The sequence below is a fragment of the Bos javanicus genome, chromosome 8, assembly GCF_032452875.1.
Source record: "Bos javanicus breed banteng chromosome 8, ARS-OSU_banteng_1.0, whole genome shotgun sequence".
NCBI classification, from domain to species: Eukaryota; Metazoa; Chordata; class Mammalia; order Artiodactyla; family Bovidae; genus Bos; species Bos javanicus.
Genome location: NC_083875.1, coordinates 62,541,403 through 62,559,901, shown reverse-complemented (window position 1 = coordinate 62,559,901; position 18,499 = coordinate 62,541,403). Strand labels below are relative to the sequence as shown.

Here is an 18,499-nt window from a genome sequence, read left to right as displayed (position 1 = left end):
TGGGAGGTGAGAATGGTGGGGGTGAGAGCTGGGCCTGGCAGCCAGGCAGAGGGAAGAGCTTGAACAAAGGCATGGAGGTGTGGGAACTCTCTGCCCGAGAGGAGTGGCAGGAGATGAGGCTTCTGATAGGATCCTGATAGGAAAAGCACGGGGCAAGAGCATGTAAAGATGGATGAGATCATCAGGCCCTTGTTACCCTAAAGGCACAGAATATTTCTCACCCGGGATCCTTCCTCCCCAGGCCTTCAACCCCAGGAATTCTCAGAGATGCCCACGGTGATGGTGGTGACAAGGAAGGTGGGAGTTTGTTTTTTTAGAGGGCTCTCCTCTGTGTCAGGCGCTGCTCCAAACCCTTTCCCTGACGCGCTCATTTAGTCCTCCCAAGGAACCTATGAGATTTAAGTACTACTATCATCTCCATTTTACAGATGAGAGCACTGAGTCTCAGAAAGGTTAAGTAAGCAGCAGAACCAGGAAAAGCAGCACCCCCTGGAGCCCCTGCCTTTAGCTAAAATGCACTTACATCTGTCCTGGACTCCCAGAGGGTCTGCAAAAATAACTGGGAATTTTACAGTTACTTAGGCCTCATTTTGAGGTTTGACTCCCCCCACCCACCCCCCATCCTATATAAAATTGTTCAAAGTGTCATCTCACAGGATGAATCATATAAGCATTAGTTGAAAGCATTTCATATAATTTTTAATATGTAAGCAATTATACATTTAAAAGTCCTTAGCATGTTTTTATTATAAAATCAACTTTATAGCATAATAAGAGGAAATTAAAAGAAAACCATTTCACACAGAGCCCTGCTGCTCACGACTTGCCTTATGCCCTTTTAAACTCCATGTGCTCATGGGCACTCTCCAGGTAAAGCCAGTTACTGATTTGATTTGATTACTTTTATTTTTGGCCATGGCATTCGGGACCAGGGATCGAACCCGTGCCCCCTGCAATGGAAGTGTGGGAGTCTGGCCCCTGGACTGCCAGGGAGGTCACTGATTTTAAAGGTGGAGGTGCAGGTGGGGTCATCCTTTCATATCTTCTTATCCTCTGGCGTGGCCTCTTCCAGTGGCAGTGTGCTTTCTGAGAGAATGATGGTTGTGTACCACTTTCAAGTCTCTGTATTCCAGTGGCGGCCTGTTTCTGGAGGGAGGAGGCAGGAATGTGGACTCTAGCCCTGGCTCTGCTCTGGTGTACTGTGTGACCTGAGGCAGGTTGCTTCCCCTCTCTGGGCCTCAGTTGCCTCATCTGAAAAACCAGATGCTGCCTTCTTCCCTAGGCTCAATGAGGGTCTTTATAAGCCCTTAGGTTTCCTGCCTTTGTGGTCACAGTGGGCTTCTCTGGCTGTCCTGGGCAGGCCTGACAACCCCACCCGCACCTTGCCGCCACTGCCCTCCTCGTAGCAGCAGCCCAGGTCTTGCCAGGTTGTGAGGAAGAGCTGGCATGGCACCGTCCCAGGAGCTTCAAGTCTGTACCCTCTGGATGGCCACCTCCAGATGCCATTCCTGGAGCTGTTAGTCTTGAATCCCAGAATGAAATCCCCAAACACTAGCAAATGCTTCTCAGAGAAGGTGCCCTCTGAGTCTTGCCTGGCCATCAGAGAGAGGGGCCGCCTCCTGCCTGAGATTCCTGCCCTCCTTACATGTTCACTGTCGTCCCTGCCCTCCCACTTGAGGCAATCCCCCCTTTTTTTTTTTTTAATTGAAGTATAGTTGCTTTACAGCGTGTTAAGTTCTGCTGCACAGCAAAGTGATTCAGTTATACACACCTATACATTCTTTTTTAAATATTCTTTTCCATTATGGTTTATCACAAGGTAGTGAATACAGTTCCCTACGCTATACAGTGGGACCTTGTTGTTTATCTATTCTCTGTATAATAGCCTGAGGCAACACCATTTTCCTGTCCTTTTAGTAGTGGGCAAGTAAAGGGCCTTTCCGTCTGGGCCCCTGAGCCCAGGCCCTTCCTAGCTCTGTAGCACCGTGGAGCAGTGGACTCTGCTCCCAGGATGTCTGTGCACCCGTCTCTCCTTCTCACCTGGCCTCCTCCACAGCCCGGCTATCCGAACAGTCTCCACACCCTTCGTTCCCCTCACCCGGTACAAGCCCCATGCTCCTTTCCGTCTGCCTGCTCTCCTAGTTGCCTCAGGCTCCAACCTGTCCTGGGGAGGGGGAGCGTCACAGGTCTCCACCGGCTGGGGGATGGCAGATAGCACTCCCCTTAAAGAGCAGTCTTTCTGCCGAGCATCCTCTTTCCACATGAGGCCCAGAGAGGGGCACAAGCTGGCCAGAGTCACATAGCCACAAGCTGTGTGAGAGCAGGTCTCCTGACTTCTAACACAGGGCTCCTGCCCTGGTTTTGAAATGTTTGGAAACCTGCCCAGGCACTCTCCTGCCTGACAGATAGAAGGCTTGGTCATGGACTGTGCAGAGTTCCCTGGCTGGTCTATCATTTACCAGAATGACTTACCTACCAGACAGGAAAGAGATAATCAAGTGTAAATAGATTTTGGATTAGTCACCCAATGACTTTCATGTTCTTGAGAAACAGCACAGCTCACACACACCCAGTGCTGCTTACCTGCTGAGCTCCAGGACTGGGAAGGCCGGGTGGGGAGAGGACCTGCTGAGGAGGACAGCAGGAAGTTCAGGTTCCCGTGGTGACCAGCAGGCCCACACTGGCAGTCACTTCCTCTTCTCTTACCCCGAGTGCCCCTTGCCCTTTTGACCCTTGACATTGAGCGTGTTCAGCTTTTCAGGAAAGTTCTGACAGGACTGGGACAGGCCATGGACAGCTGACAGTCACTGATGGCATTCCTGCTGTGTGCCAGACCCCGGCCCCTGCCCTCCAGGGGCCCCTGGTGGCATGGGGAGCTTGACAAGGACTCAAACACTGGTGTCTGTAGTATGAAACAGGCCAAGCAGAATGACACTGAAAAGAGAATACAGGAAGGGGTGGGAAGGGCTCCTGAAGACCAGGGTGGGTTGCACGGCAAGGGGGCGCTAAGCAGAGCCACATTTGACATCTTGACTCGAAACCGTCTTCCCATTGAGGCCTTCCCTGGCCACTTACCTTAAATTTCAACCCATCTGCAACACTTCTTGCCTCTCCTTCTCTGCTTGACTTTGTTCCTTAACTCTGCTATTTAACACACTTCATCCATTTATAGTCTGTCTGCCACTAAGATGTGGGTTTCACAAGGGCAGAAATGTCCGCTATGTTCCTGCTGTAACCTCAGTAGCTAAAGTTGTATGTGGCACAAAGTTGGGACTCAGTAAATAGTCATTGAATGTGTAAGGCTGTTAATTAATTCCAAGGACGAGGGGCTGGGTGACAGACATGCTGGGGCCCCCTCAGGAGCCCAGAGACATCACATCCTCCTTGAAGGGTGACAGATCTGGAAGTCCCAGTTTAACCAGTTGCTGAGTTGGTGGGGGGGGAGCGGCAGAGAAGGAGCTGGCTTGACCTTGGGTGGGAGTCGGGCAGGAGACGCTTGGTGCCTTGTTCTACCCTGGAGATCAGTTCTGTCTCCGTGCTGCGGGGCGCCCTGGGGTCTCCAGTGGTGCCTCCTCCCTCTGCTCCCTCCCTGGCTGAGAGCTCTTTGAAGGTGAGGACTGGGTGTTACCCATCCTCACATCTCTGGGCCCAGTACCTATTTACCAGGTGAATGAATGAGCCCAGGAAACAAGTCTAGGTGAAGAATCAATGAATGGGAAGAAAGCAAACAGTAAACAGCTACTTGCTATAAACAATTTTTTCTCTTTTGCCAAGAAACCGCTGTCTGAAGTCACAAGGGCTGAGTCAGGGAGCCATGTGCGATGCGTGTGTTCATTGGATGGATGTTTGCAGGCATCCACTGTGCGTTGGCACCATTCTGTGCTCTAGGGGTTGAGTGGTGAACAAGCCGAGTCCCTGTTCTTGTGAAGCTTTCGCTCTGGGTGCAGGATCAAAGGGGAGTGTTACGTAACCGTGATTCCCATAAACTCATTTCTGGGAACTCTGGTCCTGGGAGGTCTGTTTCGCAGACACTCCGCGGCCTCTGGGCACTGCAGCTCAACGGCTTTCTCAGAGTCAAGGGCAGAATGGAGACTTGTCTCCAGAGCCCTGGCCACCTTCAGGAGGCAGGATGGTCTCAGTGCTGTCTTTGGGGTTAGAGGGGCACAGCTCTGGCTCAGGGGCTGGCTGCTGTGTTCCTCTCTCTTCTTGGCCTCAGGGCAGGAGCACGAACTCTAGGGGTTGTCATGAATTTTCTCAGAGCAGCAAGCCCCATCCTGTGTGCTGGCACCAGCCTCATAGGTGTGAGGTTCCAGACCCGAGGAACGCAGCACCTAATTCCTCTCTGTCTCCTGGCAGCTCTGAGAGAAATAGGCATCCTCCCAAAGGTGGAAATGAAGGAATGGGAATGTGAAATTAAGGAGCTCACCTCCCCACCCCTGCCTCTTGCCCTTTCGAATTCCAGAGAGACATTAAAAGATCTGAAGGCACAGAGACTGATGGGAGTGCTGTCCAGAAGTAGACGCCAGGCAGCAAAGCTCCTTCATCCCCTATCCACCCAGCAGCGCACCTCGGGTGTGGGCAGAGCACGGAGGCTGTGGGGAAACACCACCCATCCTGGGCAGGTTAGGAAGCCGTTTAGGAAGTCACGCCACCTGGGTGCGGAGGATGGATTAGAGCAAAGAGAAGCAAGAGGCAGGGCAACTGGTTCTTTGGTCCTGTGGCTGCGACAGTCATCCAGGCCAGGGGGCTGAGGCTGGAGCCAGGGCCGGGGCTGTGGGGTGCTGTGGGTGGGAGCAGGTGGATGGGATAGAAGAGCTTGCCCGTCGGGTGCAGTGGGTGAGAGGGAGGGAGGAGCTGGGATCCTGGGGAGTGGGAGGATGAACGTGTCAGTTACCCAATGGGGACTGTCATATTCAAGAAGGGGAGGAAGTTTCTCGGGGGAAGATTCAGTGGGTTCAGATGTGGCACCTTTGCGTTCCATGTGTTTGGAGCTGCTTGACAGGGCCTACCCAAGGAGACCGCCCACCGGAGTTTCTGCCCCTCCAAAAGCCTGAAGAGGGAGATTAGTGATTTGCCCTCACACCCTATTATTTGACTAATTAATTGTACCCTCCTCTAACTAGGGCTCAGCTTGGCTTTCTGCAAGTTTGTAACAGTGACAGAGTGCTGTATTTAAAGGGCTCTTTTATAGATTATGCCGAGAATCTCCTTAAGGCACCCGGGAGGAAGCAGTGCCATTATTTTCATCTTGCAGATGGGAAAGCTGAGTCATGGAGGCTCCCTGGAATTGTGCCCAATTCCAGGCCCCCTCTCCCTGCAGGGTCAGTGCCTGGCCGCTCGAGGGAAGGATGCTGAGTAACAATGGGTTTGCATTTTTTTTTTGATGCAAACTTTCTGTCTGTGGGACAACTTGGCAGGTGCCCGAGATCTATTCCTCCTCCACCTCCTTACCCTTCTTCTTCGTCCTGGGGAATCCTGCCTTTCAACTCTCACCTAGCTTGGTCTGTGTGTTTTCATGGTACTCTGCCTCCTTTTTGGTCCTTTTTTGAAACTGGCAGTGTGAGCACAAATAAATAAAATGTCTCGTTTCCCTCCTTTCCAGAATGCATGCTTCTAATTGTACCTGGCGACCTGAAAAGTGATGTACTGGAGAAGGGGTCACCTCCTGGGGCCTGAGCCCCTCTGTGGGCTCCACAATCACTCTTTGTGCAATCGCACTGATACAGAGCTTACCACATTGCTTTGTAATTTATCTGCTGGGCTGGGGGCCCCTGGAGGGCAGGGACCACAGGGACCACAGGGCTTGGAAGTCTTGTTGTCAGACTATTGGCACCCAGTGCTTGAGATACTGGCCTGGAACTTTCTGTTGAAGAATGTCCCCAGGTCAGAATGTGCTGGTTTGGGTGGAATGTTGTGAAACAGTTGGTAAACTCTCCCTCCAAGTTTATAGGCTTCCAGGTCCAGAGCTGGGTCTCACGCCCTGGCCAGCTCACCCCTTGGTCCTGGTCACTGGGTCCCCCTCCTGTCCCTCTCTCTGATACTGGGCTCAGCCCGCTGCCTGTGCCTCTGTAGATTCACTCCCAGGCCTTGGGTCTGTATGCGGGGACCAGCACAGACACTTGTGTCCCCAGGCCCCAACCGCAGTGTCCTCCAGATTGGGAGGCCTTTCATTCTGCACTGCCCTTGTCACCCTCCCTTGGCTCAGGGTGTCACCAGCTGCCCCTCCCCCTCCCTGTCTAGCTGGGCGCCCGAGTGTCTGAACCCTGGTCTCCCTCACATGACCAGCCTTCCTCACACCTTTCTTCAGCACCAGCATCCTGCTTGCCGAAGCAGGGACATCTTTGGCCTCACCCACCTGACCCTGCCAGCCAGCGGACCTGGCACAGTGCCAGATGGGGGAGAGTCTGCTCCTGTCCGTCTTTTCTTCACTGGGCTCCAACTCTAACTCAGTGCTTTGCTCATGCTCTGCCTCACCTTCTGACCCCAGCCCAGCCTGCCAGCTCAGGCTCGCCCTCCCCCGAAGCCCTCCCATCCCACCCACCAGCTTCATTCTAATTCAGAACTGACCGGTCAGCCTTCCATCAGGAACCTTGTCCTGCAGAGCACCCTCCTCACCCTCTCTAAGGCCCAGGGAGGCAGTACCTGGGGCTGTTTCCATTTTACTGGCTAGGAAGCCCAGAAGCAAAACCTTGAGTAACAACCAGGGGCCATGAAGGAGATTTCTGGCATCCTGGGAGCTGTGTTCCAGAAGCCAGGCAGGGGTGGGGGGCAGGTGGAGGACCCTGGGCTGAGGTTGGTGGAGAGGGATCGACAGTTTTCAGGTCAGACTGGATGGATCTGTGGGGGTCAGTTCCCACCCCCGTCAGTGACAAGAAGCAGACACCTGAAAGTGGGGGCTGCAGTGCTCCAGACACAACTGCATAAGCCAGCAGAACTGAAAAACAGCCAGTGGACCACACCAACCCCGCACCTCCCAGCCCCGCCGCCGCCTTCCCTGGCCTCTTCTAGGGCTTTATTCCCACTCCCTAGCTCAGAGCTGCTTCTGCGGACAGTCTGCTGGGAAAAGGGTTAGTGCTGGCCCAGCTGCTCTTGGGGGAAGGGGGAGGGTTGGTTGGAGGGTAGGGTGGGTGGTGTCAGCACCGATAAGGTAGAGGAGGGGCAGCCCCGCCCTTCAGGGTAAAGCTGAGGAGAGGGTTTTGCCCAGCACCTGTGGAGCTCCTGTAGTCCTGGGAGTTCGGAGGCACCTGGGCCTGCCCCCTGGAAGGCCATTCCAGGGGGAGGTGGCCCGTGCCATGGAACTGCGTCAGTGGTTGAGGATGTGAGATGTGGGCATAGACGTGCATCCCTGGCGACTACAGAGGAGGGCATGGACTGGTCTGCTTGGGCTGGGGGGTGGCATGGGTTAGGACAGACTCCCCTACCTGGTGGCTGGGCTGGGAAGCGTGGTGGGAGTAGAGGCAGCGGGGGCGTGGCTGAGCCCAGGTGCCAAGGAGGCCTGGAAGGAGGAGCTGCAGGACTGGCCCACAGGCAGCAGGGAGGCCTCTGAATTGTGAAAGATACCCACCCAAGGCAGTCGCCTTGGCTCTTGGCTCCCCAGCCTCTACCCCGCCTTCAACCCCCCTCCACCCCAGCTCAGCAACCCACCTCTACCAAAGCTTTGCCTAGGCTTTCATGCAAAGGAATCTTGTTGAGTTGAGCCTCAAAGGAAACTAGGCAATGTTCTTATGATTTTCATAATTTGCACCCAGAAATTAGGAGGAAGGGTTTGTTTGTTATTAATACACACAGCCTGTGTGCCCCCTAGACTTGAAACTAATTTTCATCTGGACAAAGATTTGCTGTAAATCCCGAAGCTCTCAGTGCAAAGAGAAAGTTGCCGGCTGCCCTCTGGGCCCCAGCCTCTTACCCTGCCTCAGTCCTGAACATTCCCAGGAGAAGGGCAGACTCTCTTTCTGAGGCTGAGACCAAGGAGTCACCTCGGTCTCCAATAACACCACGCAGAGTTCAGGTCAAAGTCAGCTAGAAACGGATGGCAGATTTCAGATGAAGCGCTACTTCCAATGGACTCCAGGCTGTGGGCACCAGGTCCTGGGGAGGCTGTGAAGCCCAAGGGTTCCATGCAACCAAACCAACCAAACCTGAGTCTCTGTGTCTCCTGCATTGGTGGGTGGGTTCTTTACCACTAACGCCACCTGGGAAGCCCAGATAATCTGCGTGCAATGCAGGAGACCCAGGTTCGATCCCTGGAGCAGGGCATGGCAATCCACAACAGTATTCTTGCCTGGAGAATCCCATGGACAGAGGAGGAGACTGAGTGCTCAAGGCAGCATTCGGAGGACTGTTGGTGGGCACCAGGGGAGAGCTCTGTGCCAGTGAGTATGTGCCCTCCAAGGGAACCAACCTGGGTTCCCTCTGGAGCCAGCCGGCCCTCCTTCCTGCTCTTAGGTCTGGGGACCATGTCCCCAGACACCTGTTCTCATCCTGCGGTGAGGCTGGACTGCAGAGGACCCCGCTGTCCTGGACAAAGTTTCCAGGTCACACCGGAAGCACTGGCCACACAGGAGCCGCCCAAGGCTCCGGGACAGGGCTGCCTGGGCCCTCCCATCCACAGCCTGTGTGTTTTTGCTCACACAGCACGAGGAGAGGCTCAGTTGCGTCTGGAAAGAGCCCTGGGTTTGACACTAGACGCGGAGCTATAATTATCATCTTTAATTACACAACAGTGCCTCTGCCAGGGAGACATACTGGACGATTATCTCCTCTCCTGACAAGGGTGGTTCCATTTCCCTTTATAAGTACTGACATAAACAGCACACACGCACTTGGGGTTCCAGAATTATGAAAGGCCCATTCAGAGTTGTCTACAAGGAGCCCTGGTTTCTTTTCCTGGAGAAAGTGGCCAGCCAGGTGGAAGCCTACTGCTGAAAAAAAAAATGCCAGCTTACCTCACATTGACTTGATCTCTAGCGTTAGAAGAAAAGAACACACCTTTTTCCTAATGCTTAAAAAAAGAATAGCAAAAAACCACCTAACAATAGCCCTTGTGTTGTTGACCTGCACATATCCATGCTCCTTTAATTCTCATGTCACCCTGGGGAGGTAGACAGGACAGGACATGTGGTGTTTATCCCTGTTATGTAGGCGGGGCTATGAAGACTCAGAGAGGTTAAGGCACTTTCCTAAAAACACACAGGAAACCAGGACCGGAGCCCAGTACCTGACCATAAGCCTGGCTTCCGCACACACAGTCCAGTTTCCATGATTCATTTCAGGAGCTTCTTCACCCCTGGTCCTCTGGGGCACTCGGGGCAAGAGAAGCCATTCTGGCCCAAAGTACCTTGCACATTAGAGGGGTGTGATGAGGGCAGCCTGCAGTGACTCTGGAGGACAAGCCCTGCTAGAGTCCCCAGATGACAGGTTAGCCCTATGTTGCAGACAGCATCCCGCTTGCCTCAGAGCAGGTCCACCAGGGCAGGAGCGTGCAGGAAACATGAAGGCTCCATGGAACACCCACCCACGCTCTCTGCCCCCAGGTCTGCTCTCCGGAGGCCAAGAGGCCCCTCATCTCTGCTGATCTCTGAAACATGAAGAGTGTCAGTCCAACACCCTGCCCGCCACCCTGGGTCAAGAGGAGGGGCAGGCCGCCTTGAAGATGTGAGTTCAGGGCCTTCCAACGTCAGTTTGTGTCATAGTCAACATGGGGAAGCCAGGGGAGGTAGATGTTGCACATGCAGATTCCCAGGCCTTGCACCAATATACACTCTCACTGGGGCCCAGGAATCTGCCTTTTAATAGCTGGCTCCATGACTCTGGGACAGATGGTCCCATGGTTTGAGAGGCTTCACTTTAGCCTGAGGTCTCTTTCAATTCCTGGCACTCTGGTCTGGTCTTCCAGCAGCATTACGCTCCTTGACTTCTTGCCTCCTTCTTTTTCTGCCTCTGCTGCAGGGGCATGGACATCCATTCTGGTATCTTATTGACATCCCCACCATCCCCCTTGCAAGTCCTGAGCACTGGGAGCTGCAGAGAGGAGCAGAAACCCCTCCTCTGGCAGTTGTCAGTGGCAGGGGAACAGCCTTGCAGACTCAGCCTGTTAGTTTCACAGAGCTAGAAATCTGTGAGTGACTGGATTAGACAGGGCCAGGGTAGAGGGCGTTTTGTGGTTTGGTGGGGGATCGTGAGCTGAAGGACTCTGGAGCTCATCCCAGCTCCACAGCCTGGTTTAAGCATGGGCAAGGCACTGCCCCTGTGGGCCTCAGTTTTCCCATCTCTAAAGTCAAAGCTCTGACCTGGTCACGAGGAGATTAAAGTGCTAATCTCCATTGGTGGTGGCAGTAGCAGCAATAAGACAGGGTGGAATTCCACAGAGCCCCCTGGCCCTGGCACTCGACACTCCGCACAGATGCCCTCCTGGGCACTGCAGGCAGGGCTGCAGCCTTTGTTCTCTGTCACCAGTCACCACCAGACCTCCACATGGCCTGTTTCACCCTGCAGACCAGAGCTCAAGCCACACCAGAGATCCTGGGGGCTATCTTTCCAGAGAAGCCTGCTTCCAAATGGAGCAGATTTCACCATGCCTACTTTTTAAAAAAATCTTTTAAAATATACATTTTAAAAGGTTGTCATTTTACACATACATCATCCCGTAAAGAGGAGGGGCATTTGAGCTCCTGAGTCCCACGTGTCCCCAGGGCACACATCAGGGGAGCTCTCAGGGAGAGGAAGGACCTGTCGAGGATCAAGTGAGGGGCCACAGGCGAGCCTGCCCACACACCCTTCCCAGATCCCTGCTTCTTGCTGTCTCCAGATGGTTTCCCTGGACATGGCCCGATGATGTTACTCCCCTGTTCAAACACCTTGACTGAGCCCCACAGACCCAGGCTTTCCAGGTCTTCCACAAGCCATGCCTCCCTCTGCACGCAGCCCCTCCCAGGGACCCCAGACTCCAGGCAACACCTCTGCTCTCCTGCATCAGTTCTCACCTTAACCTCCTTCTTCCAGGAGCCACCCCTGGCTCCCTGCCCCACGTCCCCCGCCCCCCAACCCCGGAACCCAAACAGTGCCTCCACTCCCTCTTTCCTATTCTTGCTCTGGGTCCCAACTGAGCCCTTCTTTCCTCCAGCAGCCTGGACCAGGCCTGAGTCATCCCTCAGAGTCTGGCGTGGGACCCTGCACTCGGGAAGAGCTTGTCAAAATGGGATGAAAACAGGCCTTTCCTCTGCACACGTCTGAGGTTTGCCTTTGAAGTTGGTGTGATGCTGCAAACGTAATCGTCAGTTGGGTTCTTAGAGCTCCTGTTTGTCCCTGAAAAATGAGCACTCGCACACAAATAATGACTTTGGGGCTGTCGGAGCACACACTCTCCTGAATATGAAAACAGGCGATGCAGAAAACAGTTGGCCTCACTCTGGGGGAGATATCACGGGTCCCTGGAGTGTCTGCGGCTCAGGGAAGTTTACAGTTTATGGAGCCGTTTGTGGTCTGGAGGTCCAGGCTGGTGGGGTGACAGTCTGGTCTGACCTTGGCCCTACTGCCTCCTCGTCCCACCGAGCAGCCAGCTGCTGGTCACTAGTGCCTTGAAACCGTAGTGGTGAGATCTCAGAGCAACAGGAACACTAAATCCCCTTTACATGTTTCCCTTTGCAAGAAGGCAGGTGAGCGGAGCATCACTTTACAAGGGAAAAAAGCTCTGCCCCAGTGAAATGTGGCAAGATGGCTTCCCTGTCTCCTGACCATGTTGGTTTTGTTATGCTGCGTGGATACCAGGCAGAAACCATCCTGAGGGCTTGTGGGCCTTAGAGGGGCCAAAGGACGGTGGCATCAGACATTGCCCTCTGGGCCTCTAGGGTCAGCCACAAAAAGATGGCTGTGGCGGGGGGTGGGGCGGGGGCTGGCAGGACTTCAGGAGCATTTCGTCCTTGTACCAGTCATTTAGCAGCACTGACATAAATGAGACCCTGGGAGGCACCGACGTGTCTTGGACTTCACTTCGTTGGGTGGCAGTCCTCGCCAGATGGCACGATCTCTCGGGTTCCAAGGGAAAGAGGCAGGAAAGGCTTCCCAAGAGGTGAAGCTTGACCCAAGTCTTGACAGATGAGCCAGCTGGGAGGAGAGGACCCACCAGTGGTTTCATGGGTGCTTAGCTGGGCCCTGAGGAAGCTCAGAGGTGGGTGCTATGTGGGGGAGGGGGAGACACAGCCTGTGCCACCCTGGGAGTGAAGAGAGCAGTCCTGAGTGGCTGGTGTGGCTGCAGCTTCAAGGCTTGTGGAGAGCATGTGGGAAGATGGGCAGCTGGCAGGTGCTTGATGGCCAGGTTCCAGGAGGCTTTCTGAACCCCTGAAAGGAGTTTGGGCTTTACCTCAGTGACTTTTGGGAGTTAACTGTAACCCACCCTTTATCCACCCCCAGCCATCAGCTTATCTTTCCCCTGTATCAGTTGAGCACCTACTGGGACCAGGTGGTCAGTGGGCTCCTTGGGGCACACAGATTGAGCCCATTGAGCCTCTGCTTTAAAACTGAGGTCAAGTCGGAAAACTAAGTCTAGGATAAGAAGCTGGGGACACAGAATCCTGTGGCAGTTAAAACCAGCGCTGGAAGAAATGTCTTGAGGCCTTGCATTGATTGACGCGTGAATAGGCTGGGTCATCAGTGCCGGAGTGGGCAGCAGAGGGGCAGAATGCCTCCCCGAGGTATCCAAGGGCAGCACTTGAAGAAGATGAGCTCAACCTGGTCTGGAAGGCCTCGGGGAGCCTAAAGGAGAGGTGATTATTGGTTGGGGGCATGGGGTAGGGAGCAGGCCTGACAAAGTGCATGTGCTAACTTTGTGATTCTGGACGTGCCCAGCGTTCAGAGGATGGGGAGCCAGCTGGTGTTTGTAGAAATGAATGTTTCAGGCTCTCACCTAAGTGTTAGCTGACGTGCCAAATATTTTTTAAAGAACTGCTGCACTATTAAAGTCCTTAAAGCAGGCTTCTGCCATCTTGGCCCCTATGCACGTAATCACACAGCCAGGCCACGGGGCCTGGGTTAGGGACCCTCCATGCAGTTAGTTAGCCTTCAAGGCTGTTCTTCCCAACGTGCTCCTTCTCCCTCCTGAGCAGACTTCCCCTGGGAGCCCCAGCTGAGCTCAAAAGCTGTCAGTGCAGACAAGAACCTGGGAAGCTCTTCTAGGGCATGAGGGCAGAGGTGGGCTTCAGATCCCCCTGAAAACTGAGCCAGCCAATCAAGCCTGTGGACAGGTGGCCCACCCTGCGTCTGCTCCCACCTGTGGCCATGGCTGGCTGCAGGCACACAGAATGGCTGCGGTCATTCCAGCTCGGGCATTTTTCAAAACAGCGATGTCAGATTGCCCACCACGTAGAACAATCTCCACAAAGTACCCGGCACATCTCGTTTCAAACAGTGGGAGCTTTCTGGTGAACACTGCAAGAGGAATTAGTTGCAAATTAAACCCCCAGGAAACAGAATGATTTGACCTATTGTATAGACTTTTTGGACGCGAGCCAGTTGGATGTTGAAAGACGTCTGCCTGGGATGATGATTTGGCTCTTAGAATAATTGGTCTTGAGCCGTTCTTTCTGGCAGATGTAAGGGAGTGCTGTGGAGGGTCCTATGGCAGCGATCTTCCTTATAGAGCGGATGAGAAAAATTCAAGCACCCTTCTCTCTGTTTCCCCTTCCCTGCCCCCCACAATGTCACTCCCACTATTAATGTCCCCAACCTTGTCAGTGAGGAAAGCAGGCCAGGAGGACGGAGTCTTCCTCTGAGTGAGGATGAATGAGATTTTCATGAACTTGGGTGACAGAACATGGACTTAGGTAACCGAAGGCACCTCAGCAGGATCCACAAGGCCTGCTGAGGCCGATCCTCAGGCTCGGAACACACAGTGACCACTGCCTTCATGGGAGCGTTTTTACAAACCGGCTGAAGGATGCAGTGGTCAGCCCACTGAATTGGCAGGAAGACTGAACAGCAGACCTTTTCAGAGTCAGTGGTGGGCAGATGGTTGAAGTACCGGGCCCAGAGCTAGAGGAGAGCTTGCCCTGAAGACGAGCTGAGAAGTGCCTCGGGAGGATGGACATCCCTGGTGAGGCACGGCCTCTTTGTCTCTCCGGGATGGATGAGCGTGGAGCCCTAGAGGTCATGTGGCCAGTGCTTCTGTCGGGGGATGTGAGAGAAATCTGAAGTGCAAGCGTGTAATGTGACAGCTGCCACTCCCACCCCTCCCAGCTCCTTCCCCTCTCGCCGCCCCCCCCACCCCCATTTCCGAGCCAGTGAGGAAACTTGTCTGGCAGCACCAACTCAGCTGTCATACCACATCAGTTTTTGTAGGTTCCTAGCCAGTGGAAAAGCGCCAAACGTGAGCAGATGATGTACTTAATGAAACACTCAGGAAGAAAGCGTTGGTTCCAGTTACTGGGGCCTTTCTCTGTAACATCGAGGCACTCCTTTCCCTGGAGTGTTTCTGAATTGTTCAGTGATAGGTGCCAGGCCAAAAAATGTGTCATGTTTCTAAACCCTGGAATCAGATCATGTCATTTCAGAATCTTGCCACACATGGTAGGGGTCTTCCTTTGGGGGATAAAAATGGAAAATATTGAATAGTGAGGTAGAAGTTGATTCTGTTTGTTCAGCACCAGTGAGAGGCCTGGCACATGGCTGAAATTACAAAAGAAAAATGAAATGGGACGTATTCTTGTGGATGTAAACTGATGGAATGGCGAGTCATTTATACCAGATGTCAGGCAGAAACAAGGCTGTGTATGTGTGCACACGTCTGTATATGCTGCTCTAATCTGTAACGTCTGCATAGAGTTTTATGGTTTATAAGCTGGCTTTATGTCCTTTGCCTGGTTTTATTTTGTAACAGCCCTGTGGAGTTGATATTAATATTTTCCCTACTCCACAACAGAGGATGCCGAGGCTCTACTGGGGCAAGTCGAGCCCCAAAGGCTGTGAGCTGATAAATGGCAAAACCAGGTCTTGAACCTAAGACTGCTCAGTCTAGTTCCAAAATGGATACAACTGGTTGGTCTCATAGAGTTTAGTACCTGCATTATTGGGCTTCTTCAGTGGCTCAGACAGTAAAGAATCTGCCTGAAATGTAGGAGATGAAGGTTCGAGCCCTGGGTCAGGAAGATCCCCTGGAGAAGGGAATGGCAACCCACTCCAGTATTCTTTCTGGGAAAATCCCACGGACAGAGAAGGCTGGCGAGCTACAGTCTGTGGGATCACAAAGGGTCGGACATGACTGAGCATGCATGCACCACGCACCTGCATTGTTGCGGGAAGTGAGAGGCTAATCATTTGCATTCATTCCAGGAGTGTCGAGGTTTGAAGCACACTAGAAGACAGGGAAGGCGGAAGACAATACTGTTTTCACGCACAGTACTCTTCCCTTGTAACTCATTGGGTTGAGTGACGTCTTGTGGCTCTTGAGGAGCTGGAGGCCAAGAGAGGTTGGAAGACTCACCAGGGCACACAGCTTGGAAGTGGCCTGAACATAAGAGTCACATCCAGATCCCATAGACGCTTTCTACTCTCTGTGCTACTGGGTTGCTATTATACAACCATGCTGCTGCTGCTGCTAAGTCGCTTCAGTCGTGTCCGACTCTGTGCGACCCCATAGACGGCAGCCCACCAGGCTCCCCCGTCCCTGGGATTCTCCAGGCAAGGACATTGGAGTGGGTTGCCATTTCCTTCTCCAATGCAAGAAAGTGAAAGTGAAGTCGCTCAGTCGTGTCCGACTCTTCTCGACCCCATGGACTGCAGCCTACCAGGCTCCTCTGTCCATGGGATTTTCCAGGCAACAGTACTGGAGTGGGGTGCCATTGCCTTAAGGAAGGAACAGTATGGAAAGGGGTGATTTAGTAAATAAATGAACAAGCGAGGTCAGTCAGCACTTAGTGTTGAGTCACTTTACAGATGTGGAAGCTGCAAGGAGCCCAGGGTCTAACTGGCCATGAGCTCTGCCAGGCTTTTGACCTTCAGCCCAAGTTCTGCCTCTTGCCCACCAGCTTATCTGAGTTTTCTTCGAGTCTTTGAGCCAACAGATAGGAATGCTCTTGAGCTGATGTCTGTCCTCTATTGCCAGCTTCATAGTTGGAAGAGAACTTTAAATTCCAGACTGTGGCAACCCCTCCCTACCGAGTGGGACTGCAATCTCAGGCTCATTTCAGGAATTCTGTATTTCTCAACGGTGAGTCTGTGTTAGTCTGCCAGTTATTTTTAGGTGGGAACTTTATATTTTCTCTTTCATACCACTTTGGCTTCCCTGCCTAACAGGGGTTATATTTTCTGTCTAGCAATAACATTGGAACTATCTTATTTTTAACTTGGTTCATTTTTCTTCCTGTAATTTGTTTTTTCTTTGAATTTATTACACACTCAAATAGGCTTTCTTTCTGGCTCCACCCCCCAACTCCAGTGCTCATTCACTGGGTCCTAAGACTTAATCCAAAAGCAAGTGCTAAGCCTTATTTTGTTCCAGGAAAAAGGAAGAAGAATAGTCTTCAGCAAGCCTAGAATATCTCTTGTCACATGGGCTGCTGCTCGTCATTTTATTGAGAGTCTCTTCACCTATCACTCACCCCGTGTGCCCTTGATAGGAAATACTTTTGACCTCTGCACTCCACCCCCACCCCACCTCTGCAGAGAAAACCTACTGACCAGAGTGGCGTGGGGGCCTGCTGGACTGCTAGAGGGCCTAGCGTGTGAGCACATGACTGTGCATGTGTGTGTACGTGTGTGTATGCATGGATATTTGTACATGTAAGTACACACACACGTAGTGCTCCCCAGACCCTGTTTCCATCTCCGGCACCTGTAGCATTTGATTCTGGCTCATAGGCACCCCGCAGATAACACTTGCAGTAGGACCCACGGTTGATATGATATGTTGTCATCATTTAGTTCATGCCCCCCTGCATGCAGTGGCAAGGCAGCAGTGAGAATGCAATCTAACATTGAGGAAACGACACCCCTGGGCTGACTAGCCCAGCCTCCTGGCACAGGATAAGGTGAGGTGGGGCAGACCTGAGGCTCTGCCCACCTCTTAGCCGCCTCAGAAGACTTTGATGGCTCCCCGTTGCCTCTCCACTGAAGTGTGATCCTCTTAGCCTGGTGGTACTTAGCAGGTGAGACACATAACTACAGAACCCCAGAGAAGACTGTACTTTAGGTTGTGAGCTTCTTTAGGACAAGGACCAGGCTTGACTGATCATTTCTCTATCAGCCAGTGACACAGGGGCTCTGTAGGGAGAGTGAGCAAGTGAAAGAATGAACCAGTGAAGCAGGTGGTTGTGTCCAGACCTTCACCCTCGCCCACTTGCCGTGTGGATTTCTGCTATCAGGATCTCACTGCACTTCCCGAAGCACCTTTCTTGTGTTGCAGGAGCTGGAATCCTGTGTCACTCCTCTGGATAAGCACTTGTCAGGCTGCTTGTAATCCCTTCTGATGCCTTTGGCAAGGAGCCATCTTTCAGAAGGCACCCTCTTTTTGCAGCTGGGCGTCGAGGTCTAGACCTGCTTCCCTGAGTATCTGTTCCCCCAAAAAGGGCAGCTGCTTGCTATCACACATCCCAGGTTGATTTTGGTCCAACGCTTGCCGAGCAGTGTTGGTTGAAGGGAATTATCACCTTGACTCATCACTTGGAAGAAAAGATAACAAGCCCCTAAGAGGGTGGGGGCCCTTTGCAGTGAAACCACGGGTCCCAAATAGTGATCAGGCCTGCCCTTGTAGCTGTGTTTTAGGAAAGCTTTCATTGTTTGTGGTTGCCGAGACTGTAACTACAGTTCTTGAATGTGTCTTTAAACATGGAGTGCCTCCCCAGATGACCGGGGCATAGCTGGGAGCTGTGTTATAATTAAAATGTACATCTTCGTGTTAGAAACCAAAACATGATCTCCTCCAAACTCTTATTTCCTAAACTTCAAATGTGTAAACATGACACGAACTGGTAATTGTTTAAAAACAGTTACAGAAGCAGAAGCTGTTGATTGGAAGCCTGTTCCACAGGAATGTTAAGTAGGAGGTGAAGGAATTCTGCAGATGTGGTGCTTCCCGGAAACAGCAGGGAACGAGAAGGACAGCGTGCATGGACTCTGATGAAGGCACATGTGACAAGTCCTAGTCCCGCCCCTGACCTCACTTACCTGTTCTTCCTGGTGCAGTCTCAGTTTCCCCATCTGTCCTGCAATTACCATAAAGCTGCTGGTACCAGGCCTGGTTCAAAGTAGACCCTCAGCAAGTGCTGTCACAAACAATAATAATAAAGTGCCATGTTTGCACATGAAATTTCCTTTAAAAAGATTTTTTAACTATTCCATTAAAAAACCATGTGCTCTGGTAGGAAAAACATATAGACATATAGAAAATAAAAACTGAACTGTCTCTTCAGAGACAAGAATTATCATTAATAATTTGTTTTGTATTCCTTTAGCCCTTTTCCCACTGGCTTACAAAAATACACATCTCTACATAGTACCAGCAGTTCTTTTC

At 52.5% G+C, this 18,499-nt stretch overlaps 1 protein-coding gene and 1 long non-coding RNA gene across 2 annotated transcripts in view; one reads left to right on the top strand and one right to left on the bottom strand.

Moving 5' to 3' along the window:
* The window catches only part of SHB (SH2 domain containing adaptor protein B), a 135,484-nt gene that overhangs the window by 54,865 nt on the left and 62,120 nt on the right, over nt 1–18,499 (top strand). The window lies entirely within an intron of this gene.
* On the bottom strand, nt 888–3,147 carry LOC133252788 (uncharacterized). Its single transcript, XR_009738079.1, has 2 exons — nt 2,584–3,147; nt 888–1,146 (listed from the first exon to the last, which is right to left on the bottom strand). It is a non-coding gene; the product is annotated as an uncharacterized LOC133252788 (long non-coding RNA).